This window comes from Callospermophilus lateralis, chromosome 2 (genome assembly GCF_048772815.1).
Source record: "Callospermophilus lateralis isolate mCalLat2 chromosome 2, mCalLat2.hap1, whole genome shotgun sequence".
In the NCBI taxonomy this organism is placed as follows: Eukaryota; Metazoa; Chordata; class Mammalia; order Rodentia; family Sciuridae; genus Callospermophilus; species Callospermophilus lateralis.
This window is the reverse complement of record NC_135306.1, coordinates 206,024,261-206,051,731: the sequence shown is the minus strand read 5'-3', so window position 1 is coordinate 206,051,731 and position 27,471 is coordinate 206,024,261. Positions and strand designations below refer to the sequence as shown.

At 50.5% G+C, this 27,471-nt stretch overlaps 1 protein-coding gene across 7 annotated transcripts in view; it reads left to right on the top strand.

Annotated features, from left to right (window-relative positions):
* The window catches only part of Pc (pyruvate carboxylase), a 107,021-nt gene that overhangs the window by 55,528 nt on the left and 24,022 nt on the right, over positions 1-27,471 (top strand). The window contains exon 3 of one of the 7 annotated variants that reach the window (XM_076847658.2): positions 114-239. The exons of the other annotated variants lie outside the window; for them this stretch is intronic. The gene's annotated coding sequence lies outside the window, so the exon portion shown is untranslated. The remainder of the gene's footprint in view (positions 1-113; positions 240-27,471) is intronic. 7 annotated transcript variants of the gene reach the window in all.

Genomic DNA, 27,471 nt, shown 5'->3' with positions numbered 1-27,471 from the left:
CATTTTGAAAGAAATTAAAGACCTAAAGAAACAGGAGAAGACCCAAAGCTCCTGGGTCAGAGACTAATGGATTCAGTACCTTCCTGTCACAGCCCATGTGCCTGTATTTGCAGAAGCTGACGAGATGATCCTGCAGTTCACATGGAAATGCAGGACACACAGAATGGCTAGAAGAATCTTGGGGAAAAAAAGAACAAGGCTGGAGGACTCATTTCCCGATTTAAGAACTTACTACAAAGGTACAGTAATCAAGAGAGAGTGACACTGGCCTGTGGCAACACATAGATCTCTGGAATAGAATTCAAAGTCCAGAAATAAACTCACATTGGTCAGTTGACTTTCAGTGAGAATGCTGGCAATTTAACCCACATCACATGCTAACGCTAGTTCAGAATGGATCAAAGTCTTACATGTATGAGCTAAAACCATAAAACTAGTAGAAGAAAAATAGGTATAATTCTTTGTCTCCTTGTGTTAGGCAATTTTTTAGTTGTAGATGGATACAATACCTTTATTTAATTTGTTTATTTTTCTGTGGTGCTGAGGATCAAACCCAGGGCCTTACACGTGCTGGGCGAGCACCCTGCCACTGAACTACAACCCTAGCACACAGGCAGTGTTTTTTAGATATGATGTCAAAGCAAAAGCAATGAAAGAATGATTGTGAATCATTAGAATTAAAAATTTTTGTGCTTCAAAGGACATCATGAAGAAGGTGAGAAAGTAACCCAGAGAATTTTGGATATCACCCATCTGACAAGAAATTTGTATCTAGAATATGTAAAGAACTCTTACAACTCAACAATAAAAAGGCAAATAATTCCATTTACAAATGGGCAAAGGATTCAAATAGATATTTCTCCAAAGAGGATATACAGACAACCAGTAAACCCAGGAAGAGATGCTTGAAATCATTGTCCTGAGGGGAATGAAGATGAAAGCCGCAGTGAGATACCACTTCACCTCCACTAGGGTGTTTAATCAAAAAGGCAGATAATTGGGCTGGGGTTGTGGCTCAGAGGTAGAGTGCTCGCCTACCATGTGTGAGACACTGGGTTCCATCCCCAGCACCACATAGAAATACTTTAAAATAAAGATAGAGCGTTCACCTATAACTAAAAAATATTTTAAAAAGGCAGATAATAACAAGTGTCAGCGAGGATGTGGAGAATTTGGACCCTTCTTACACTCCTAGTTGAACACAAAACAGTTTAATGGCTTAGGAAAAGCCTGGCAGTTCCTTGGTGTTAAACAGCTACATTGTGATCCCCCAGTTCTACTCGAGGGTACACACATGAGAAAGGAAGGCGTGTGTCCACCCAAACATTTATACACTAATGTCATAGCAGCATCGTTCGTGATTAGAACAACCCCAGATCCGTCTGCTGTAAATCAATAAATACAATGTGATATACCCGCCTAATGGGATGTTACTCAGGTATAAAAAGTGACAATACACTGACACATGAACCTTGAGAAAGCACTCCAGGTGAAAAAAATCGCACACACAGAGCCAGATCATTTTAAAATTTTATTTATATGAAATGTTCTAGAACAGGCAAATCCATAGGCAGAGTTGTTAGTGGTCACCTGGGGCTGAGGCAGCCAACGGAGTGGGGGATGGCCATGGGAGAGGAATGTGTTCTGAAGTCCATTCTGGTGACCTGTGCACCTGTCTGTGACTACACTACATGCGGTTGAATTGTTCTTCAAATGTACGAACCATGTGGTATGTGAGTTATATCTCAATAAAGCTGTTAGAGACAAACTCAGAGCCCTCAAGGGTAGTGCTGTAGGATACCCAGAAGCTCCCCCAGTTGGATGGGGAGCTTCCTACTATCAGTAGCCACTGGCCCTGGCCCACCTTGGCTGGGTGGAGGCACTGCCCACCCTTGAGTACTTGTGGCCTCTTTTTCAAGATTTAGAGTACGGGAAGACCCCGGCTCCAGCAGGACCTTTGAATTCTAATTCAGTTTTTAAATTTTGCTTCAGTTAAACATTTTTGGAACCATACTGTGAACCAGGCACGGGACTAGGTTACTCTGGTGAAAAACAGGGGCCCTGAAATTGGACAGGCCTCATTCCTGAATCTGCCACTTCCTATGAGTCCTTCTAAGCCTCACTTTTCTTATCAGTAAAATGAGGATTGATGATACCCCAAGAGATTGAGCTTGGAGGTGCGCGGCATACATAGTAGGCAGGAAACGGAAGTGCCCTTCCAGCGCTCCTGGAGCAAGTCACACGCACAAGTTTACATGATAGAGATGAGTCGGTTATGCACTAGACCCCCTTATCCTTGAGGGTCCTCCCAAGACCCCCAGTAGAGGCCTGAAACCTCAGTATCAAACTCTTATGTATATCATTTTATCATTTGTGTTCCTGTACATACAAGCCTGTGATGAAGTTTAATTTATAAATCAGGCATAGTAAGAGATTAACAACCATCACTAATAATCAAGTGAAACAATTTTAACGACATACTATAATGAAAGGAAGTGAATGTGGCCTTTCTCTCAAAATATCCTCCTGTACCGCTCCGCCACGGGGCCCATGTGGAGAGCTGGAGGGGGGTGAATGACTAAGCACTTTTTATGCACAGTAGACTCAGTTTTTTCAATGACCCTAAGTTTTGAGGAATGACAGCAAAACTAGCATGAATTTCTTCTCCTTTTTCACAAGTAGAAGATTCTTACAATCTGGGGTCTTAGCAACCCCAGCATGATTTTTCTGTCTTATCAAGTCAAGAGCTTTTACCTTTTCATTTACAGGAAACCCTTAGGCATATCTGAGGCAGCTTCACTGAACTTGTGCTTTGGGGCCATTAGTAGATGGAATAAGTGTGACTTGAGCACGAGCCTGTGGTGCTGTACTGGTTGGCCTGTGACCAAGGTGGCTAAGTGACTGACGGGAGGGTAGTATATACAACGTCTCAGGCAGGACAGAGTGGGACCGAGAGAGATTTCATCATGCCACTTATGATGGCACACGGTTTAAAACTTAGGAATTGTTTGGTTTTAGAATTTTTTATTTAATATTTTTCAGATCACAATTGGCTACAGGTCACTGAAACTGCGGAAAGCCAAACAACAGATAGAGGGGAACTGTATCAGCCCCCAAAGAGCTCTAGGCAGGACAGACGACCTGTGCCCACTGACCAGTGCCCAGAGAGGAGCAGGTCACGAGGAGGACACCCAGCTTGTTCTGGGCCAAGATGGAGACCAGGAACAGCTTCTCGAGGGAACGGCCAGTGAAATGGGGCCTCAGAGGGTGGGAGGATATGCTTTGCATATATTGTATTTCATCCACTTTTTTTTTTTTTTTAGAGAGAGAATTTTAATATTTATTTTTTAGTTTTCGGCGGGCACAACAACGCATGCCGGGCGAGCACGATACCGCTTGAGCCACATCCCCAGCCCCTCCACTTTTTGAATAAGCAAGTATATGGTTCAAATTCAGGATGTCGACAGTGGATGATCAACCTTCCCCCCACATCTCTTCCCCAGAGGCCACCACCATTATCGGCTCCTGGAGTCTCATTCTAGAAACAGTCCACAGGTGTGGGGTGTGCACGTGACTGGGCAAGTTTTGCCATCTTCCCTGCTGGGGCCATGGCATCTGAAGGCTCCTGCTAAGATGTGGGTTAGGAGCGCGTCCTGGGCTCCATGTCGTTCTGCAGCGACTTTCCCATCTTGTGGTTTGTGCCATCACAGGCCATGGCCTGCGAGTGAGTCTTGTCAGTGAGAATGATGACTCTGTTGCCCTCAGTGCCCCTGAGGAGGGTCCCCTGAAGTGGAGGCCAGTACCCCCACCCACACACCACTGCTGCCCTGGCTGGTTCTTCCAGAGCTCTGTCTTTGTCCTGGGGGAGCTCCTGCCCCCCACCCCCACCCCTCCCCCGCCTCAAGGTCCCTTGCTGGGTGGAACTTACCCACGCGGCTTCCTGGCGAGTGTGGTTGCTCTCTGTCTTTATTTTGCCTGCTTACGTGGTCAATGATTTGGCTGGAGAGGAAATTTCAGGTTGGAAATCATTTTTCCTTGACAAGTTTGAAGACTTGCTTTGTACTTTTCTAGCTTTGCAAGTTGCCAAGAAATCCAAAACCTTTCTGATTTTTGTCCCCTCCCCGATGTCTGTCGGCTTCCAGAATCTGAAACCTACAAGACCTTGGTGGGCTCCAGCGGGGCCCTCCACGCTCTGTCCTGGGAGTTTCCTGGATTATTTCATTTCTTCCTCTTTCTGTTTCTTCTTCCTAAAGCTTCTATCATTTCGTTTGTAGATCTCTTGGACTGACTCTCCAGTTTTTCTCCTTTCTTTCCTATGTTCCATTTCATTTGCCTTTTTGTTCTGTCTCTAGATTTCCTGTCATTTAACTTCCAACCCTTCTATTGGTTTCTTTTGGCCAGTTTCTCCTATCATTTTTAGTTTCCTTGAGGCCCTGTTTTTCTCCCTGAGTGATTCTTCCAGGACAGGCGTCAGAGTCCTGCAGTGTGGGGCTATGGTCTTCCACTCCCAGTCTCTTGATGCATGTAGGTTTCTGTAGGTTTCTTCTCCCTGGATGGTTGGCTTCCTCCAGGGTTTTTTTTCTGAGACTTTTCTTTGGTTTGTTTTCTTTATGAATCTGCCAGGTGATCTTGGGGGCTCACAGGAGGCCTGAGTGTCCAGAACATACTGGGGTCCATCTCACAGTAGGTGACCTGGGTGGGCTGTTCTCTGGGAACCTCAGGGTTCACATCCGGAGTCTTTCCTCCTTGATTGCTGGTGTTCTGGGAGTGAGGGAAGGGGACGGGATGTGCGATCACTTGGCCTCCCTTCTCCATTTTGGCAAGATCCCAAGGTTCTCTGCTGTGCCTCGCACCCCAATCCACAGCTCCTGGTTTTCCCTTCTCCAGAGGACCCCTGCAGGTGGTCTCCTGGGCATGGGAGGGGGATGTGGCTTCTCAAGAGCTTTCATCCACCCTGGTGGGCACACTCAGCCCTGTTCTGGGGGAACCTGGCCCTTTGTGGATCCTACAGTAGATGTAGTGGGTGGTGGAGTCGTTGGACCATCAGCCTCCCCCTGGCCAGTGTGGGGCTGCAAGGTCAGTGACCCTTAACTGTGTCCAGCTTCCTGGGTTACATTGCTGCCATTTCTTCTCCTGTCTGCTTTGTCCTTGGATATTTTTTATCTACCGAATTTAAGTAGGGAGAAAAATGAGATGCGTAAGTCAGACTTGCATCCAGTGAGGAGGGGGGAGGGCTCGCGGGGTGGGACTCGCTGGGTGGAGGGGGTGCTTTGACAGAGGTCAGACCATGCCGGACCTTCTGGGAACAAAGAGGAGGCAGTGGGCAAGCCGTGGGCAGGGTCCAGGAGGCTGTGGAGTGGTGGGAGACAAGGCTGGGAAGCACACCAGAGAGACCCTGGGAGAGGAGGCCAGGGAGACCAGATCTCACACGTGTGCGGCAGGGCTCGGAGGTTTTAAGAAGACTGAACTCTTGGCTGGGGATATAGCTCAGTTAGTAGAGTGCTTCCCTTGTAAGCCCTGGGTTCAATCCCTAGCACCCAAATCAATTAATCAATCAATAATAACCAGGTGCCTTGGTAGCTCAAGCTGTGGTGATGGCTTAGGAGGATTTTACCAGAATTCAGGCAGTCAGAAGGGAGTGATTCAGGGTGGCTTAGTAATGGAAGGAGGGGAGGGCGTGAGGGTTAGGGGGTGGAAGCAAGGACTTCTGGGTGGATGACAGGCACGGGAGGGAAGAGCTGTCTCAGCTTGGTTTCTGGGGAGCCGGGAGGTGTCTTGGCTTTGTGTGTGTGTGTGTTGTGGGGGGGAGGCGTATCAAAAAGCTGTGCTTTTAAATTCTCACACTTGGTTGAGAGAGAGAGTCAGACAGAGGTGTGGAGGGTGGGAACAAAGAAATTAGTCCCTTAGAAGACAGAGGAATAATTTTCAAGTTGTTAAGTGCGATTATCAAAAGAATTTTCATTTTGATATGCTCATAGCTTAATTAGTGCTGCCACATGGCTTCGAGCTACTTGAATATTGACAGGGCCCATTTCCTTTCTCCCTCACCTCTTTGACCAACTTAAACCTTCTGTACACTAGTCCTTTAAAAAAGAAAAAGAGGCCTCTTATTTGAGTTCTGTGGCTACAGGAAAAGTAGAGCAGGGGCACCGTGCACCCAGCCCTGTCCCCGGCCACCCAGCCCCTCTGGGGTGCGCGTGCCTGTGCCCCATCCGGGTTTTCTGTCAGGGCTGGAGGTGAGGAAAGGACCCCATTACAGCATTTGCCAGGTTCTGTGGCATAAGCACGCCCACTGGGGCCAACCTCAGGTCACCAACCTGCTGCCACTGAGCACAGAACTAGAGAGAGATGGGTCGTCCATCTCTAGTCAGTGGAGTGAGCCAGGACCATGCACGGCCTCTGGCGCGCCCCTGGACAGCGTGCCGGGCAGCCGGACATCCTCCTTTCAAGGCCTGACTTGTTCTGAGCAAGCAGGTGTCCGGGTGGACTTTGTACAGAGCATCATCCCAACAAGTGAGGATTGCGCTACAGCAGCCCCAGCCCTCCACCAGGGCTCTGCTGTCTTCCCTTGTCCCTTCCAGCCCCAGTGCTCATCGGCCACAGGTCAGCACTAATACTAAGTGGCGCTGCCAACACCAAAAGCCGCCATTTAGGATAGAGACTGATTATGTGCCAGGAATTGCTTTTTCTTTTTCTTGTTTATTTTGAGACTGGCCTTGCTGGGTTGCTCAGGCTGGTTTTGGATTTGGGATCCTCCTGCCTTAGTCTCCCGAGTTGCTGGAATTGCTGGTGGCACCGCTCTGCTGGGCTTCAGGTAATTTAAACTGTCTCATGCCTCAACTCAACTGATCTTTGTAACAACCCTCTGAGCTCTTTGGTATTTTTTTAATTTCTGAATATACAAGTGAAGAAATTGAGGCCCAGAGGTAAAAGCGCCCTCCAGAGTCTGCTCTGAACCCGGGCAGTCAGCTCATGCTGTCCTGGCTGTGTCTTTGCCGCTGGCTCCCCCGCTCCCTGCCCCCCGCCCCCCCAACCCTGGGCTTCTGCACCCATTTCTTTGCTTAAGATCCCATCAGGGACTCAACTCTGCTGGCCCATCAGGGTTGCCAGATAAAATACAGGATGCCCAGTTAAATTTAAATTTAAGTAAACAACAAATAATGTTATAGTGTAAGTATACCCCAATAGAGCATGGGATATACTTTTTTTTTTTTTTTTTTTTTTTTTATTCTGTTTGTCTGAAATTCAGATTTTAACGGAGTGGTTTGCATTTTAATTTTCTGACTGTGGCAGCCATTGGCCTGGTAACTTCTTGCTTGGGAAGAATTAGGAGAGGAAGGAGAGACAAAAGCCTGTCAGGTTGTCCCGAGGGTCACAGAACTCTGGTTCCTGGTAGACTTTAACTAGAACTTATTTGATGTCTAAACCCCAAATGTTCCTAACTTTTGCCTTATTCCCTCTAAAGAAAGAATATCAAACCAGCATTTTGTAAGAATGTACCAGAATACAGACTGAAAACTGCTTGTGTCTCTTCTCCAAGGTTAATCACCACAAAAACTTAAGAAATCACTTACATAATCAGTCTAACATTTTGCTATTCTAGAAGAACCACTTGACCTAAACCCACTCATTCAGAAAACTAAGTTCTTCTAAACTCCGTCAGAGGGAAATGCCGCTGCTTTTTCTAATATGTCTTCTGCTGGTCCAGCTGCCAGACATTTTCTTAAAGTTTAGTGGCAGTCATCCCTGGTGCCTCATTGACCTCATTACTCTGGGTTCTTGGGCAGCTGTGGGACGGGCCGCCTAATGTCAGTGGGAAGTGGTGCTGCTGCATGTGGACCTGCCGTGGGCTGCTGCTCTGCTCTTTGGGTTGTGCCTCCTGGGATGGGACATCCATACCTCACAGTCTGGACCAGAGTGGGAAACGTGGGGTGTGGCCTGTGGCCAGACACTGGGATGCTCTGCAGCTGGGCCTGTCCCGGAAGCCCAGGCCTTTGGTCCCAGAGGAGGAGGTCGTCTTCATCCAGCTCAAGGCGTCTTTCACCGAGCCCGGAGCCTCCTTCCTGGATTTGCTCCAGCTCTCGTCCCACCCGCTCTCCCTCAGCCTCTCGCTGGGCTTCTTGCCCCTTCCCCTTCCAGCACCTGCTAATCCTCCTTCATGCAGGAGGGGGTTCCCCACACAACAGAGGATGTGGCCCGATGGTCCCGTCTAGAACATGTAAAGATGTGTTACAACTCCGCAAGAGAAAGATAGCCAGATCTGCAGAAAAATGGCAAGTGACATGAACAGGCAGTTAAGAGAAAAACCCAGAAATATGCCCACAATCATAAGAAAATGTCTGACCTCACTAGTAATCAAGGAACTGGAATGTAAAGCAAGGTGCAACTTTATACCCACAAGATTGACAAAAGCAAAGTCTGACATTATAGAGTCAGTGACTACATGAGGACATAGAAGCTCAGCTGCACTCTAGTGTCTGAACAGATTGTTAGGACAATGTCACTTTGGAGAGAGATTTGACAATGTTAACATTAAGAATGTGCCTAGCCAGGCGCCCTGGTGCATGCCTGTAATCCCAGCAGCTCTGGAGGCTGAGGCAGGAAGATTGTGAGTTCAAAGCCAGCCTTAGCAACTCAGTGAGGCTCTAAGCAACTCAGCAAGACCTTGTCTCTAAATAAAATACAAAAAAGGGCTGTGATGTTGCTCAGTGGTTGAGTGCCCCTGGGCCAATTTAAGGTCTATGTCCTAGAGAAATTCTTACATATCTTTTATATGAGGTCAAAGTTACTCACTTTTAACTGAGTTTTATTTTGAAGGTTCAATCATATGCAGCAGTGGAACAAACAGTGTAATGGACCCCATGGACCTCTTGTCCCACTGAAGCAATTATAATTTTGTCAGTCTATATGATACGGTTCTTAATAGCCAAAGATTGGAAAGCACCTACTATCACTGTCTTTGTGTGGGCTGCCAAACACGATCCATGACAGAGTCATCTATAAGCAATAGGGATTTACTTCTCACCTTTCTGGAGGCTGGGAGATTTGAGATCAAGGTGTCCTATAAGGACTCACTTCCTGGTTCATAAGTCACTGTGTCCTTACTGGACAGAGGGGCGTGAGGGAGCTCTCTGGAATCTCTTTATAAGGACTGAGGTCCTGATCAGGAGAGCTCCACCCCCATAACCTCACTGCCTCCCAGAGAACCCCACCTACCTGCAGCATCCTTGCCTAGGAGGTCTGTCTGCACTTAGGAAAGGAGGGGCCAAAACCTTCAGTCACTGGGTCCCTCTTTGGGGCACAAATAAACTGTGGCCTATGTAACACAACAACCTATAGCCAAAACAATTAGTGAACTCAAAAATGCAAAAGGATTGGGGAAATAGCCCCGGGGTGGAATGCCTGAGGCCTGGGCTTGCTCCCCAGCACCCAGAAAGAAAACAAAGCAAAACATAAAAAGGAACAAATTAAAAACAACAACAGTAAATAATTTAAAACAACAGACTCTATATGTATGCCAATGTGAATAGATTTCAAATATTACATTGAGTTGAAAAAAGCTAAAAAATGGCTATCATTCACAAAAAAAATCAAAACACAAATCCAGGTAATGGGGCCTCACATCTCTAGGAGTGTGGAGCCTGGGAAGGGGAGGGAGCCCAGCAGGGCGGGGCCTGCGGGGGCTGGTCTGGGAGTGTGCTGGGGGAGAGCCTCAGGAGATTGCTGCTGTTTGTAGAGGGTGGTTTCCTAGTTGGTTAAGTTTAACTTTTACTTTATCGAAAAAGCAATACTGTGGATTCTGCTGAGAGTTACACTTGTAAAGCTGCCTCACCTTCCTGTGGCTGCCTCCTTTTTCCCCCAGCTCCCAGCATGGTTGTGTAGGTCTGTGTCTAAGCACATTTTCAGATTTTTACTTTATTTAAATCAAGTAAATAATCACCTTTGAAAATGCAGAATGTGGAGGATGGTGGCGTTTTCTTGTCCACTTTTCATCAGCTGCCTCCTTCCTTCATCCCCAGCTAAACAAATAAATCCTGTGTTGCTCTCACACTTCCAGAGACAGGGGCCCATCTGCCATCCTGTCTAACTCCAGCCACCTTGGAACCTCTAAGGGAGCTGCCTTCTGCAGGGGGCCGTCTGGGCCTGCTGGGTGCACTGTGGCCTGGGATTTCCTGCACCCTGGGAGTCCCTTTGCCTCCTCTAGTTGGCAGCCTGGGACCTGGACCTGGACCCTGTGTCTGTTTGAAATGCTGAGGAGCAAACCTGGGCCTTGCACCTGCGAGGCCCCTCTGTGCCCCTGAGTCCTGGCCAGCCCCCTCCTTGTCTTGTTAGAGCCCATCTCAGGGCTTCCCAGGGATAGGCATGTCTGGGATTGTGTATTTTGCAGTCTTTGATGGATTGTCTAACTGGGTAGAGAATTCCAGGTTGGAGAGTGTTTTCCCTCGGAAATTTAAAGACATTGCACCAGCAGCATCTGGCTCCTGTCACTGTTGACAGTCGAGTGAGACTTCCTTTTCCTGGTCAGAAGTATAGAGGGCTGGAAGATGTCCCCAGGGATATCCAGGTCCTTATTTTAAGAAAAAAGTCCTCTAGTCACACGTGGTGGAACATACTTGTGGTCCCAACAACTTGGAGGCTTAGGCAGGTTCAAGGTCAAGTTCAAGGCCATCCCTGGGCAACTAAGTGAGACCCTGTCTCAAAATCAAAAGTAAAAAGGGGTGGGGTTGTAGCTCAGTGATAAAGTGCCCCTGGGTTCAATCCCTAGAAACAGAAAAAGAAAAAAGACCTGCAGATGTGATCAAGGATCTTGACAGGGAAGATGACAAGGGTGGGCCCTAAGTGCCATCATGAGTGTCCTGGGAAGGCAGAGGCACATGCTGAGGAGGCAGGCAGGCATTGAAGTGATGTGGCCACAAGCCAAGGAGCCCCATGGTCTCCAGAAGTAGAGGGCATGCTGCCCATCCCCACCTGTCCTGCAGGGTGTGGACGCTGGTGTTGGACTTCTGCCCTCGAAACTGAAGCACAGTGGTTTCTGTTGTCTTAAGCCACCAAGCCTGTGGCAGTTGTCACTTTGCAGGAAGCTAAGGGCCTCCTGATCCTTTTCCGGGGCATGTGGACCTGAGGTTAGGCCAAACCCCGGGAATCCTTCAGTCCCCAGGGCCTCGGCGGCCAGCCCCTCCCTCTGGCTTCCTCTTCTCCCTTCTGGGACTCCGGGCAGTGGCTACAGGAGGGCCCACCTGAGCCTCTTATTTTCCTACCTTTTCCCCTTTCTTTCTGCAGGTTCGTCTTTCTGTGTGATGTCCTGAGCTGCCTTGTAATTCTTCTATTTGTTATGTTTAAAATTTTCTGCAACTCTATTTTTACTTTCCTAGAGTCTTTCTTGTTGCCTTTTTAAAATAACTGCCGCCTCTTACTTAATGGATGCAATTGCTTTTCTCATTTCTCTGAGGAGATTAATTATAGTTTTTCTAAGTGTCTGCTCTCTGTATTGCTTTTCTCTTGAGTTCCCTTTAAAAAAAAAAACACCAATTTGTTTTGGTGAATTTTTGGTGATTTCCTCAAATATCTGGTGGTGTTTGGCTGACATTTCTACTGAAAAACGCGACACCAAAGCCCATTGGGAAACCTGGGCAGCTGAGCCTGTTGGCGGTGGTCCCCACCCGGCCCCGTGGGGAGGGGGGACTGCAGGCGGGCTTTTTCTTGGAGAGCCCAAATGTAAGCAGCTTCAGGCATCCTGGGCTGGGTTGGTTGGTTTCTGTGTTACTCAGCTGTCTGTCCCTATAACAAATATCTGAGGTAATCTACTTCTGAAGAGGAGAGGTTTATTTTGGCTCCCAGTTTTGGAGGTTCCAGTCCACGGTCGATGGCTTGGTTGTTTGGGGCCTCTGAGGGGACAGCACATCACAGTGAGCACACGTGGCCGAGCAGAACCTGCTCACCCGTGGCCGGGAAGCAAACAGAAAGGAAGAGATCAGAGTCCACAGTCCTCTCTCAGGGCATGCCCCAGTGACCTGAAGCCCTCCCAGAAGGCCCCACCTTCTAAAGCCTACCCCCTCCTTGTAGTCGCACCCTGAGGATCAAACTTTTTTTTTTTTTTTTTTAAACTGGGAATTGAACCCAGAGGTTCTCTAGCAGTGGCCACATTCCCAGCCATTTTTATTTTATTTTGAAACAGGGTCTCACTAAGTTGCCCAGGCTGGCCTTGAACTTGTGATCCTCCTGCCTCAGCCTCCTAAACAGCTGGGGCTACAGATGGGCACCGCCCTGTCTGGCGGGATCAAACCTTTAACATGTGGGCCTTTGGAGGACATCCAGGGTCCAGCTACAGTGGTCACCTGAGAGGAGTCCTGAGGTGTGTCCCCTGGAGGAGGGCCTGTGAAGCGCTGTGGAACTGAGGGGTTTCCAGCTGCAGATGGGCAGGTGCCCCCATCCCCGGCTGCAGTCTGGGGCCTTGCTGCCTGGGCTGGGCCTGGTGGCCGGGCCTGGTGGCTGGGCTGCAGCCGCTCCAGGAACCAAGCCTCCTGTCTTCTGAAAGAGCCATCGTGTGGTGGTCAGGAGCAGGGTGCAGGATTCCGATGACGGGGGCGTGCCCCGAGCATGCCACTGACCTGTCCTGCCAGCGTCGGTTCCTCAGCTGCAGACCTGGGAGCAGCAGGGTGCTGTGGCATAGGGGCTGCAGTGCAGAGTCAGTGGATGCAGAGGGCTCTGGGGACCACAATTGGGGCCGCCGTCACTGTTGCCCACTGGGGACAGGAGAGTCCTGGCTGTGTGATGGGGAGGAGCATCTGGGGTTCTGATCCCAACCAACCTGGCTTCTGTTGGCGGCCCTGTCCCTCATCCCACCATCTGGGCACCTGCCATGAGGCTCTGGACTCCCCAGGCGGCCATGGCTTGGGTCCACTTGATGGTGGGACTCCCAACCCTGACCCCCCGGGATTTCCTCCTCCTCAGGCTGCACCGCTAGTCCACTCGCCAAGCAGTTTTCTCATCTCATTTCTCGCCTCCATCATCTGCTGCTGTCAGCTCTCCTGCTCTTTGTGTTTGTGGTTTTGCTCTTTAAAAGGGAAACCCGTACTGATGTTTTAGTGGGATTTCAGAAGGGAATAGAAATAAACCCGTGTGTTTGATCCATTACTTTTCACTGGATCCATTTAGTGTTTCATTAAAAAAGAAGAAGAGTCCATTGATCCTAGTGTCCTCCAGCTCCCCCTGCATTTCTCTGCTTTTCAGACTTTCTGGAAGTGTTCGTCCAAACTGGGGCATTAGACCAGGCAGAGCCTGCCTTAGCTGCCAGCTCACTGATGCCCTCACCTTTCCCTGCACCCTCCTCTCAGCTCTGCTCAGGCCCCCAGGGAGCCCTGCGTGCAGGACCTGTGCTGTTTTCCTGTTCCTTTTCAGAGGTCTGCTGTGCCCTGCTTATGGGCTCTCACCCCCAGGCAGCACTTGCTGTCATCTCTCACTGGGGGACTGGGGACAGCTCTCCTGGGCATAAGGCCTGTGGTCCTCCAGCTCAAAGCTGTCAGTCCTAGTAGAGATGCTGGTTCTGCATTTCCGCTGGGTTCTGTCTCAGTGGTCTTTAATTTGGGAGCCCGGAGTCACCCCGCCCCGCCCCTGCTTTGCCCTCATCCGATTGGTTTTGATGATTTTACTGCCTAAGTATTTTTTGCCAGGTCCCCTCCAACCCTCCCACTGTGACCCTGGCTTGAGTCCCTGTTATTCCTCGCCGGCATTGGAACATCTTCCTGTCCCCCACCTCTAGTCTCTCCTCCCTGAATCCAGCTTCCTCAGGGTCCCTGTCAATTGCAAATCTGTCTCTGTTCTGCCAGGTTTGGCCACTGCACCCTGCTGTTGAGGGCACACCCAAGCTCCTTGCTCTTGACCTGGAGCCCAGGTGTCTCCAGGGGGGTCCTTCCCAGCGCCTTCCGCGCCTTGCTGGAACACTTGCTGGGCTATTTGCTCTGCCACCCCCACACCTGAGCCGCCTCCTCCACCTGCCCCCCTTCTTTGGACACCCCTTCTGCCTCCTTTAAGATCCTTCCCTGGCGGGCGCCTTTGCCTCCAGAGGCCTTCCTGTGGCTCAGCCCTGCTGGGAGCCGGCCTGCTGGGCACGCTGGCCTTGTTCACTTCTCCCTGCCTCCCCCTCGCCTTTGTCGCCTTTGCCTCTGATCCTAAGTAGCCACTTGCTCTGAAACCAGTGCTGTGGCCTGCAGCGGATGAGCAGAGAGAGACACTTGTGCCACTGAGGTTTTCCCGGCTGAGTGGCAGTGGCCGGGGAACTGGGTGCAGTGGGTTTCTAAGGCCACACCGCAGCAGGGCAAAGGCCCGACACTGGATGTCTTCAGCAACAGGGATTTCCGCCTCCCACTCTGGAACCTTGCAGTTCACGTCCCAGGCGTCCGCAGGCCATGCTCTGAAGCCTCTAGGGGAGACCTTCCTAGGCTCAGCCTCCCTGCGCTTCTCTCCATGGTTTCCCCACACCTTCACGTTGTCACTGTGTCTGAATGTCCCCCTTTGATCAGGACACCAAGCATGTTGGATTAGGGCTCACCCTAGTAATCCCCCTTTCACTTGACTACCTTGGCTTCACCTTTTCCAAATAAGGTCACATCCTGAGGTTCTGGGACCAGAACTTCAGCGTTTCTTTTGAGAGTACACAGTTCAACAACACTGGGTGACAACACCCTCTTGCCCCCAGCTCAACACCCCCAAAGCCCCTGGGCTTCTGAGCGCCCATTCTAGCCAGGCCCCTTGGTCCTGGTCTTGGATTGAGGGGCGAGAAGCGAGCAAGTGGGCAGAGGCCCTGGGACCCTAGGCAACTTGGGTGACAAAGCATCCCTGACCGCCTGCAGGCACTCCCTGCAAAGCACAGCCCAGGGGTGTACACACCTGGCACATGAGTGCCCCAGCTTTGTCACCCCACTCAGCCCTGAGCCTCGGTCGTCCTGGTGCCCACCCTCCCGGCTGCTTTGACAGGATACCATATGAGCTGTGTATTTCCCACAGTCTGGACGCTGGGAAACCCAAGATCAAGGTTTCTACATGTAAATTTGGGGAAAGACAAACATTCTTTGCTGATTCTGCCCTCTTGACCCTCCTTGTGTGCTGTCACCAGCACTTTGGGTTCTAATCTTGTATGTAGGGGACACTCACATGTCTGTTAACTCATTGTGCTGACTGAAGGGGGTTTTGGAACCCGCTGGGGAGGCTGGGTGTCCAGGAAGGCGTTCCTGAGCTGAGTCTTAAAGGGTGTGGGCCAGGTAGGGCAAGTGACCCCTTCCCTGAGAGCCTCCCCGAGTGGTCAAGTGCCAGCACTAAGAGAAATACTGTCCTCCCTCTGTCCCTGAGGCCACACCTGTGTCCTGGCTGGAAGTTGTCAGTGACAGCTCCTTGCACCAGGGGGCAGTGTTGGCCCTAGATCCTCACTGCCTCCAGTGAGGCTGGGAGCAGCCACCTCCAACTGGCTGGCCCTGTCCTTCCTGCCACTCCCTTGGGACCTCACGAGGCCCCTTTGTCCCTCAGTGCACAGACCCACACAGTGCCAGCTGCCCAGGCTACCTTCCCCTGGGTCACAGCCTTTGAGTGGAGGGTCGCTGGGTGCTGTGGCACTGCAGGGAGCCTGGTGATCACAGTGGCCTGGAGGCTGGGGACAGACCGCTGCGAAGCCTCAGCTGGCGCTTGCATGCTGTGTCCCGTCGCCTTTGGTTTTCTCTGCTGTCTCTGTCACCTGCATTGTTCTGCGTGCCCTCCCTGAGGTTCCTACTACCCAGAAATCTCAGCCTCAGTCCTTCCCCCCTCAGGCTCTTTGATATCAGTCTGTGCAGCCTGAAAGCCAGGCGCATCCTCCTTTCATCTGTCCCTGCTGGCTGCCAGCCCCTGGGCCCCCGGAGGACATGTTTAGGACAGTGTGGAGCAACCTGGAGAGAGCAGCCCATCCATCAGAGGCCACTGCCAGACTTTCTGGTTCTGCATAGGCTGGCGGCAGCCCAGGCTGGGCTGGAGGGCTGGGGTGCTGGGGCTGGCGGGAGGGAGCTGGGGAGGGGCTTGTTGATTAATTAGGATATTGTGGGGCCTGTCTCGGAGCCACCCCTCCTCTCACCCTGCTGCTGTGCACTTCTGAGACGGTCTGCCGCGGCAGCAGGGACTCCTGGTCTTTCAGAACCCCCACGCCACCAGCTATCCCTGGCAGGACCTCACCTTTGCCATCCGTGACCTCCTGTCCCCTGCTGCCCTCTGAGGCTGCAGGAGATGCTACATGACAGTGGGTATTAAGGGCCAAAGTGATGTGGGTCCTAGGAGGACATGATAGGGCCTGCCCCTTGGCTACAGCAGCTGTTGGGGGCCGTCAGTGTTCTGCTCCACACAGTAGCCATGTTGTCTGGACCAAAATGGCCCCGACTGTGGGATTTCATGCTGCTTCTGGTTGCAAGAGGCAGCCTGGGAGATGTAGTGTAGGTCTGCAGTAGCAGAGTTTCTGGGGACATTGGAGATTTATTGGGCAAGTTGTAACTGCCCTGGCTTATCTGGGATACGCGGCTGCCAGCACTGCCTGGCGGGTCTCAGGTAGCAGCACAGCCACTGGTGGCCTGCAGGAGTTCAAGCGGTTTTTATCAGAAGAAGGATTTTGGTTTTGCTTTTTTTGGTGTCCGTGTGCTGCCACACTGTGCTTCTGCTGCAAGCCATAGCCTGGTCCTGTAGTCGGTGAAGACTCTAGTCCTTAACAGCGCCCCTGCTCGGGAGGGGGCAGGAGCTGGGCTCAAACCTGACTCTGCTGATGACCTTGGCCACATTGCTCAGTCTCAGTGCTTGTTCTGTATCTGTAATGGGGATGCTGGAGTCTCGAGGGTCACATGAATCACTACACACGAACACCTTTGCACGGCCCAAGGCCCAGCAGGAATGGCGGCTCCCCTGGCTCCCTGTCCACTGTCTGTGTCCACCTGCTTGCACGGGGCCAGCACTGTGGGCAGAGCTTCACAATGTTCCTGTGTGGTGGCAGCCACGTGGACAGCTCATTGGGACTGGGCAGTCGATGTCAAGGTCCTTGTCCTGCCTCCCCCTGTGTGTTGTGGCAGGCCCTCCTGCTGAGTGCCATTCCCTGTGGGAAGGGAAAACTCAGGGACCCAGCATCCAAGGAGACAGAAGCTGGAGGAGAGGCGGAAGCCGGGAGCCACCCTTAGGGGCGGCAGGAGATGCACCGGATGCTCCTTGCTTTGCTGTGGCTCGTTCTTGCTTACAAGAAGCTCGTTCTTGCTTATGCGTCCCAGTGACCTCATGATTGTCCTGTCTCTGATGCACACTCTGAGGCCCAGGGACAGGCCCAGGGACAGCTGACAGGCCTCCCTGGCTGTCGGTGCTCTGGAGAGGAGCCGGCAGCGGAATCTTTGGATCTTACTGCCCCCTCATCGCTGTAGCCAGGAAAGGGAGGTTTTTCCTTTTGGGTTTCACCAGTAGCAAGCAAGACAGTGTGGTGTCCCCCAAGGCAAGTGACCTGAGCCAATTGCTCTGCTAGTGGGACCCAAAAGTGTCTGTCCTGCCACGCTGCTAACAACAGGTTGCAGGCCAGTGCAAGGAGGCTGGTCACACAAGTGGGCAGGGGAAATTCTGGGTCAGCTGCTGCTCCTGAGGACGAGGGCTGACTGAGATGCCCGCTTGGTTCCGTAAATGAGGCTTCCACGTCCTCAGGCAGATTCTCAGCCAGACCTGTCAACCTGAGGGCCTCTTCCCAACCTTCCACCAACCGCATACTCCAAGTGCAGGGCACAGGGGGGGCTGTTGCTCCCTGTGTCCACATGTCCCTGTTGTGTGCCTTCATGGGGGCGGTGACAGGATGCACCTGGCACAGTGACAACCTGAAAAGGCCATGTCTGCAAGTGCCTTCTGGGAAGTGCCATCATGAGGAAGGAGGCTGGCCACACAGGATTCTGGGGCTTGGTCTCAGACAGGCTGAGGGTGGGGTCTCTCTTAATACCAGAGGCAGGTGTCTGGGAGCAGGAGGGCTTTTGGTTGCCCGCGGCCCTCTCACTGTCCTCTGCTTCCGCCTCAGCACTCTGCTCTCCCTTGGGCTCACAGAGCCTCCAACCTGTGGCTCCTGTGTCCACCCCAGCCCTGTGCAGCAGCCTCTTCCCGTGTCAGCTCTGGGAGGTGGGGTGAGATTTGGGGGCAGTGGGACTCTGCCCACTGGGCTCCTCCTGCAGACTGTCCCAGTCCCCGTGCCTCAGATGAGCCTCTGGTGACAGCTGCCAGGAGCCTGTATCCGGATGGGCGCTGCAGTGTGGTCCCCAGCTGCCCCGGGCAGGCTTTCTCCAGTGGACATGGATGCTGGAACGGCCTCGGGGTCAGGCCAGGTCTGCAGAGCAGTGGTATTCAGCCAAGGAGAAGCAGGTTAACCATTTTATAGAAAGGGTGGGGATGTTCTGGGAATGAGGTAGATTTTCATTTATCTTTGTGTCTCTGATGCCTCTTCCTGTGCTTGGTCCTGCGTGAGGTGGAGGGACAGGGTGGTGATAGACCCTGCAACTTGGCAGCGAACTTAACTCTGGCCGTGTCTAGGTTCAGGGGGTCCCGCAACCCTTGCTCTTTACCACCCCGTCCTGAGCTGCTCTGCGAGGCCCGCTCTGCCTGTAGGTTGACATTTCTGTGCCTTTAACCTTCTGTGGCAGCATGTCCTAAATCCACCACGGGGCTCTGCTCTGCCTTTTGGCCTTGGACTCCCTCCCTTAGAATCCTGCCCATCCCGGGGGATGGCGGGGGCAGGCTTTGGGCTGTCTTGTGTGGGACCCACCTCCCTGTCTCCCCTTCTCTCCCAGAGGCCAGTGGCTCATCCGGCCTCTGGGCCTCAGGAGGTGGTACCCCTTCTCCTGATTTCTGCTTTGGCCACAGCCCAGGGCTCCTGCAGCCCAGTGCCAAAGAACTTTGTATCCTGGGGCCAGTGACCCCAGGCAGAGCAGCAGCTGGCTGTGACTTCTCTGCCACGTCCTCTGTGCTGAAAGCCAGGTGCTTGACTGGTGCAGGGTGAGTGCTCCAGGACGGGTGTGGCCCTATACACCTGACTCCAGCTTCGGGGGAAGTTTCTGCATGTGGCAGAGTGCAGTATGTACCAGACTTGCGGGAGAGCTCCACGGCCGGCAGGCAGGCTCCTGCTGCCTTCAGGGTGGGGGCGCTTTTGTGGTGGGGGAAAGCAGGACAGCTGTGCAAGGGGGGTGGTCAGGTGAGCCTTGCAGAGCTGGGTGGAGGTGAATGGGATTCCTCTCCATCTCTGCATTCTTCTGGGAGGAGGGGGAAAGAGAGTGACAGGCTGGCGTTTGTCCCCTGAGGCCTGGCCCTTCAGGTGTACTGTCTCAGTTGACCCCCAGGGTGACCTGCTCTGGTTGGAGTGGCAGTACCAAGTTTACTGATAAGGAAACTGGGCCTCAGGTACTAAACCTCAGAGCTGGGGAGGAAAGCTGGGCCCCTGCCCACAGGGAGGGGCTGTCCCTGGGCCACTGCTCCTGCCTGGACTTCAGTGGACAGCCCCTGCTTCCATTTTGTCTTTGCCCAGCGTGCCGCAGGCGGAGCTCCCTCACTCAGAGGCTGGTAGCTCAGGTCTTGAGTCCAGGCCTGCTTTGGATGCCCTCTGCAGGGACGTGAGGACCCAAAGGGGTGTTCTTACTCCCCACTGTCCACGGCCCCGGGTGCCTCATGGATTGGGACTACCGTGGCACTCCTGGCCTGCCGAGAGCCTTCACCAGGCTCATGAGCCAAACCGTGTGTGAGAGGGCCTGCGGGGTGCGGGGAGGGACAGTGCAGCCTCTGTCCTGACTGTCAGATTAGTGATCACTCGGTGACACTGTGGGGGCAGGGGTGGGCCTTCCGGAGCTGCGAGGGTACTGGCCTTTGGTGGAATATCTACTGAACCGCTTTCTGTATCTGGAAAAGCAAGTGGGGAGCGTGTGTGGTGGGGAGCCACACGACCTACTAACCCCCAAGACAACCGGAGTCAGGGAGCCAGCTTGCCTGCAGACGGGGAGGCTCAGCCGGGGCAGCCCGGGGAAAGGGGAAGTGTGCCTGCTGCCATGTCCTCTCACCAGGAACTAAGGTCTCCCCTTGGCCTTTTTCTGCAAAGGTCCTCCTGTCCCCGGGAATGTTTTCACACCATAAATACTGCATCTCCAGTGGAGAAGAATATGGGAATTCTCCACGTGGCCATGTGGGAAAGCACCCAGAGGGGCACACCAGCTCTGCTCTAGCGGAGCCCGTGGGAGCCAGCGGGGCTTCGGCGTGGGCTGCGTGGAGGGCGCCTCTGGGTCATGGCACTCGGTTGTTCTCTCGGCTTCTTATTGCATCACAAGCATCTCCCACGTCATCAGAATGGAGCCCACACATCACTGTCATTGATGCTTACTGTCCGAGCAGCGTCCTGGTGTTGGAGCTCTGTGAATTCTGCTCTCTTGAGCATCTTTGTGCACACTTCTTGGTTCCCATTTTAGACTGATTCCTTGATTCGGATTCCTAGGATGGCTAAGACTGGGCCGGGGAGCATAAACATCTCAAAGGCTCCCGATCACCTTGCATAGGGCTCCGGTGAAGCTACCCTGATGACCACGGAGCTGCGGGTCTGCTCTGTGCCTTACCCGAGCTGAATGACACTGTTTATGCTCTGTCGCTAACACCACAGCAAGGGTGGGCCCTCAGTGTTTTATTTGAATGGCTTGATGTCTGGTGAGGGGGAGCCCTGCAGTTACTGTTTTGTAGTCCTGCTTGGCTCCCAGCTAGCCCGAGGCCCACTCCTCCCATGGGATCAGCTCCAAAGGTTTCACTTGTTACTTTGAAATGATTTCAGAATCAGCATCAAGTAGTCCAAAGAATCCTCTCCAACCTCTCACCCCAGTCCCCAGTGCTGCTGCTTCCTTTGTTGTCCCCCTGTGTCCCCTGACCCATTGGAGTGTAAATTGCAGACGTGGCGCCACTGGCCCTGAGGACTTCAGCGCTCTCGCGTGCAGATGGGTGTCCTCTCCCTGAGCACAGTCAGACCCGGGGGTGAGATCAGGCGGCGAACATTGACCGGTGCTGTTTGATCTGCAGACCTGTTTAAACTTCGTCAGTGTCCCCGACAGCGTCAGTGGTCAGGGTCCAGCTCACACGTGCATTTACTCGTCCTTTTGGCCTCCTGTCATCTGAAACCATTCTCGACTCTTTCGTGCCCCTTGACATGTTTGAAGAGCGTGAGCCAGTTATCTCACGGGGTTCTCCTAGTCTGGGTTTGCCTGTCTTCCACGAGATTCGGGCTGTGCCCGGGAGGCAGGAACCCAGGGGACGCCGTGTCTGTGGCGGGCACCTCAGGAGGTGCGTGGTACTAACTTGGTGCGGGTGACGTGGACCTTTGTCTCGCGTTGACGAGGCGCCTGCTGGGCTTCTCCACTGCACATGGCTGTCCTCCCTCCCCGCGGTTCAGTGACGTGTGGTCAGTTGTGTTCCAAAAATATTAAATGGAAAACTACCAAAATAAACAAGCCCAAGTTTTGGATGGTGGCTGTTTGGGGCAGTGAGACAAAATCCCACGCCATCCTGCTTCCTCCTGAGCTGCCAGTCAGCCTTGGTCAGCAGACTGGCCTGTCACTCGGCAGCACAGCCGTCATCAGGTGGACTGCTCTGGTGGCAGTGCGTGGGGCCTGTGTTCAAGTCACCCTCGCTTTACCTGTGTTCAAGTCACGGCCCCAAATGCGAGGGTAGCGGTGCCAGCAGTTCAGACGTGCCAGAGAAGCCGTTTCACTTCCTCTGAGTGAAAAGGCAGAAATTCTTAAGGTATTAAGGAAAGAAAACCATGGTGACGTGGTTGAGGCCTGCCGTGAGATGCGCAGAGACCGTGATCACACAACTTACTGAGCATGTGATGGTTGCTCTGCAAGATCATCAGGGGCCTGTTGTACCCATTAAGCTTCCTCATAGGTTAGCACGGAAGGAGAGGCGTGGGGAGTCCGCAGTGTCAGATAGGCTCGGGGTCTTGCACCAGCCCCTCAGTTAAAGGGGACTTCTTTAATAAGGACAAGGTGTAGAAATTACTGTTGTCCTCTATTTTTGAAATACGAGGAGCCTGGAGCCCAGCAAGGGACCTTATCCGTGTTAGTGCGGCTGGGTCTGATGCGGAGGCCCTTCCAAAGCCAGCGCCCGCCCTCCCCTGCTGCTCGGAGCCATGGCCCCCCCACGTCTCGTCTCGGGTGACCCCTCTGTCTTCTTGTCGGAGTCTCCTCCTGGTCGGGACTCAACCTTGGTGTGCTGGAGGGAGCATGCAGGCCTGGAAAAACCCCGTGACGCTGTTGGAACAACGTGCGCTCCCAGGCTTCCACACCACCCCGTCCATGGTGCCAGGCTTTCCTCCCTGGCTCCTCCCTCTGTGTCCCCTGCCCCACCTGCCCGTCTCTAGTCGTCCTGTGGTGGGAGCGGTCTCCTCGCCTGCACAGGCCAGGTCTCTTCCTTTCCTGGATGCCGGTGGACCTCAGTGAAATGACCTGCTGTACCCCAGACATCTCCCTGACCCCACGGCAGCCCCCGCGGCTCCTCCCCCGTCAGAGGCTCTGTGTCTCTAGCCTCGGCCTCTGCAAAGTCAGCCCTGTGCTGCCTGTCCCGAGAGACCAGCCAGCTCCCCTCCCTGCCGCCCAAGAGAGGCCTGGATGTCTGGCCCTGGGCCCCGGCCTCTCCTCGCTCCCAACCTCCAGCTCCTGCCCTCCAGTTCCCACCCTCCGCCCTCCATCTCTCTGGAATGCATCAGACTTGTCCCCTCATGGTCTTGGCAAATTGCAGTCTCCACAGACCTGTGCGTGGCTGCCTCCTGCACTGTCCTGAGGCCTTGCACTGGGCCTGGCGGTCAGTGGCTGTCCTTCCGGTCCTGTCTGTAGGTCTCTTCCTCCCTCCCTCCCTCCCTCCCTCCCCCTGGACACAGTGTCTTTATTTTATCTTTATGTGGTGCTGAGGATGGAACCTCACTGCTAGGCGAGCCCCCCACTGGGCCCCAGCCTCGCCCCCACAGACTTCTTTCTTAATGTCCTACTTTCCTTTCCATTCTGTCTGTATTTTTCTTCCTCTCTGTGTTGGTGGCCATCCTATGACACTAGGGTTTTTACAATATTTGTTTTACTTATTGAATTTGTGTTTAAGTTCCTTACTTAAAATGAAATGGCTGAGTCAAGCGTTTCCAACTTTTTCAAAGAAATGACTCACACAGGTAGATAAGGGCCATCAGGGTGGGGCTGTGCAGGTGGCCCCTGCTGTCCTTTCAGACTTGCGTGGAGCTGGGTTTCCCTCCTTTATAAAATTGAGGAGTCAACCTCTGAGCTTCACATGTTGGGATGTCAGCTTTCCTCACCTGATGAAAAAAGTTTTTATTGTTCTGGACACAGTGGCGCACGCCTGTGATCTCAGCAGCCTGGGAGGCTGAGGCAGGAGCATTTCGAATTCAAAGCCAGCCTCAGCAACTTAGTGAGGCCTTAAGTAACTCAGTGAGACCCTGTCTCTAAATAAAATGCAAAATAGGGCTGGGGGTTGGCTCAGTGATTGAGTGCCCCCGAGTTTAATCCCCATACTCCCCCCAACCCCCCCAAAAAGAAAATAACAGGTCTGATGTGGTATAACATGTATCACATGACTTTTATCATCTGAACCTTTTCTAAGTGCACTGTTCGGTGGCATCAGGTATATGCATGTTGTTATGTGACTGTCACCACCATCTACCCACAGAACATTTTTCATTTTGCAAATCTGAAACTGTGTCCCCATAGAACACCAAGTCCCCTGTCCACCCCAACCCCAGAAGCCACCATTCTACTTTGTCTCCACGGGTGTGACCACTTGAGGGACGGCCTGTAGTAGAGTCCTGTGGCATTTGTCTTTCTGTGATTGGTGTATTTCACCTGCCCTCGGTGATTTTTTTCTTTTAAATATTTTTATTCATGTATTTTTAAAAATCGTTATATTTAGCCAGGCAGTGGTGGATGTCTGTAATCCCAGGGACTTGGGAGGGCGAAGCAGGAAGATTGCAAGTTGGAGGCCAGCTTGAGCAATTTAGCATGTCTCAAAATATAAAATAAAAAGGGCCGGGGATGGAGCTCTGTGATGGAGCACCCCTGGGTTCAATCCCTAGTATTACACACAAAAAATTAATTATCATATTTATTTATTTATTTATTTTTCTATTTATGTATTTATTTTTGTGTCTTCATACATGTACTTTGGATAATAATGATCATCACATTCCACCATCATTAATAACCCCACGTCCCCTCCCTTCCCCACCTCTCTGCCCTATCTAGAGTTCGTCTATTTCTCCCATGCTCCCCCTCCCTATCCCACTATGGATCAGCCTCCTTTCATCAAAGAAAACATTTGGTATTTGGTTTTTTGGGATTGGCTAATTTCATTTAGCATTATCTTCTCTAACTCCATCCATTTACCTGCAAATGCCATGATTTTATTCTTTTTTATTGCTAAGTAATATTCCATTGTGTATATATGCCACATTTTTTTTTTATCCATTCATCCACCGAAGAGCATCTAGGTTGGTTCCGCAGTTTAGCTATTGTGAATTGTGCTGCTATAAACATTGATGTGGCTGTGTCCCTGGAGTATGTTGTTTTTAAGTCCTTTGGGTATAGAGGGATAGCTGGGTCAAATGGTGTGGTTCCATTCCCAATCTTCCAAGGAATCTCCATACTGCTTTCCATATTCGCTGCATCAATTTGCAGTCCCACCAGCAATGTATGAGTGTACCTTTTTCCCCACATCCTCACCAACACTTATTGTTGTTTATCTTCATAATAGCTGCCTTTCTGACTGGAGTGAGATGAAATCTTAGAGTGGTTTTGATTTGTATTTCTCTAATTGCTAGTGATAAACATTTTTTCATATATTTGTTGATTGATTGTTTCCTCTTCTGAGAAGTGTCTGTTCAGGTCCTTGGCCCATTTATTGATTGGGTTATTTGTTTTTTTTGCTGTTTAGCTTTTTGAGTTCCTTATATAATCTAAAGATTAGTGCTCTATCTGATGTGTGAGGAGTGAAGATTTGCTCCCAAGATGTAGGCTCTCTGTTCACCTCACAGATTGTTTCTTTTGCTGAGAAGAAACTTTTTAGTTTGAGTCCATCCCATTTATTGAGTCTTGATTTTTAAATCTTATGCCACAGGAGTCTTATTAAGGAAGTTGGGGCCTAATCCCACATGATGGAGATTAGGGCCTACTTTTTCTTCTATTAGACGCAGGGTCTCTGGTTTTATTCCTAAGTCCTTGATTCATTTTGAGTTGAATTTTGTGCATAGTGAGAGATAAGGGTTTAATTTCATTTTGTTGCATATGGGTTTCCAGTTTTCCCAGCACCATTTGTTGAAGAGGCTCTTTTCTGCAATGCATGTTTTTAAGACCTTTGTCTAATATAAGATAACTGTAATTTTGTGGGTTAGTCTCTGTGTCCTCTGTTCTGTACCATTGGTCTACCAGTCTGTTTGGTGCCAATACCATGCTGTTTTTGTTACTACTGCTCTGTAGTATAGTTTTAGGTCAGGTATAGTGATGCCACCTGCTTCACTCTTCCTGCTAAAATTGCTTTAGCTATTCTGGGTCTCTTGTTTTTCCAGATGAATTTCATGGTTGCTTTTTCTATTTCTGTGAGGAATGTCATTGGGGTTTTGATTGGAATTGCATTAAATCTGTATAGTGCTTTTGGTAGTATGGTCATTTGGGATAATATTAATTCTTCCTATCCAAGAGCAAGATAGATCTTTCTGACTTCTAAGGTCTTCTTTGACTTCTTTCTTTAGGGTTCTGTAATTTTCATTATATAGATCTTTCACCTCTTTCTTTAAGTTGATTCCCAAGTTTTTTTCTTTCTTTTTTTTGAGGCTATTGTAAATGGGGTGGTTTTCCTCATTTCCCTTTCTGAGGATTTGTCACTGATATGCACAAATGCCTTTGATTTGTGGGTGTTGATTTTATATCCTGCTACTTTGCTGAATTCATTTACTAGTTCTCAAAGTTTTCTGGTGGAACTTTTAGAGTCTTTTAGGCATAGAATCATATTGTCAGCAAATAGTGCCAAGTTGAGTTCTTCTTTTCCTATGTGTATCCCTTTAATTTATTTCGTCTGTCTAAATGCTCTGGCCAGTGTTTCAAGAACTTTGTTAAATAGAAGAGGTGAAAGAGGGCATCCCTGCCTTGTTCCAGTTTTTAGAATTTCAATTCAACTTCAATTTCTCTCCATTTAGAATGATGTTGACTGGGGCTTAGCATAGATAGCCTTTACGATGTTGAGATATGTTCCTATTATCCCTAGTTTGTCTAGTGTTTTGAACATAAAGGGGTGCTGCATTTTGTCAAATGCTTTTATTGATATGATCATATGATTCTTTAAGTCTTTTGATGTGAGGAATTACATTTATTGATTTCTGTTTGTTGAACCAATCTTCTAATCAGAGGAGAAACCAATCCTCCCTGGGATGAATCCCACTTGATCTTTGATCTTTTTGATAAGTTTTTGTATTCAATTTGCCAGAATTTTATTGAGAATTTTTACATCTATGTTCATTAGAGATATTGGTCTGAAATTTATTTTTTTGATGTGTCTTTGCCTGGTTTTGGAATCAGAGTGATATTGACCTCATAGAATGAGTTTGGAAGTGCTGCCTCTTTTTCTATTTCCTGAAATAAATTGAAGAATATTGGTGTTAGTTCTTCTTTAAAAGTCTGTAGAACTCAGCTGTGTACCCGCCCGGTCCTGGGCTTTTCTTGGTTGGTAGGCTTCTGATGGCGTCTTCTATTTCATGCTTGAAATTGATCTGTGTAAATTGTGTGAATCATCTTGATTCAATTTGGGCAAATTATATAACTCTAGATATTTGTCAATGTCTCCGGTATTTTCTATTTTATTGGAGTACAAGTTTTCAAAATAATTTCTAGTTATCTTCTGTATTTCTGTAGTGTCTGTTGTGATATTTCCTTTTTCATCAAATATGTTAGTGATTTGGGTTTTCTCTCTCCTTCTCTTCATCAGCATGACTAAGGGTCTGTCAATTTTATTTATTTTTTCAAAGAACTGACTTTTTGTTCTGTCAGTTTTTTCAATTGTTTCTTTTGTTTCAATTTCATTGATTTCAGCTCTGATTTTAATTATTTTCTGTCTTCTGCTGCTTTTGGTGTTGATTTTTTCTTCTTTTTCTAGGACTTTGAGATGTAATGTTAAGTCATTTATTTGTTGACTTTTTCTTCTTTTAAGGAATGAACTCTTGGGCTGGGAATGTGGCTCAAGCGGTAGCACGCTCACGTGGCATGCGTGCGGCCCGGGTTCAATCCTCAGCACCACATACAAACAAAGATGTTGTGTCCGCCGAGAACTAAAAAATAAATATTAAAAAAATTCTCTCTCTCTCTTAAAAAAAAAAAAAAATAAAGTGGCAAGTTTAAAAAAAAAAAAAAAAAGAATGAACTCTGCAATGAACTTTCCTCTTAGTCC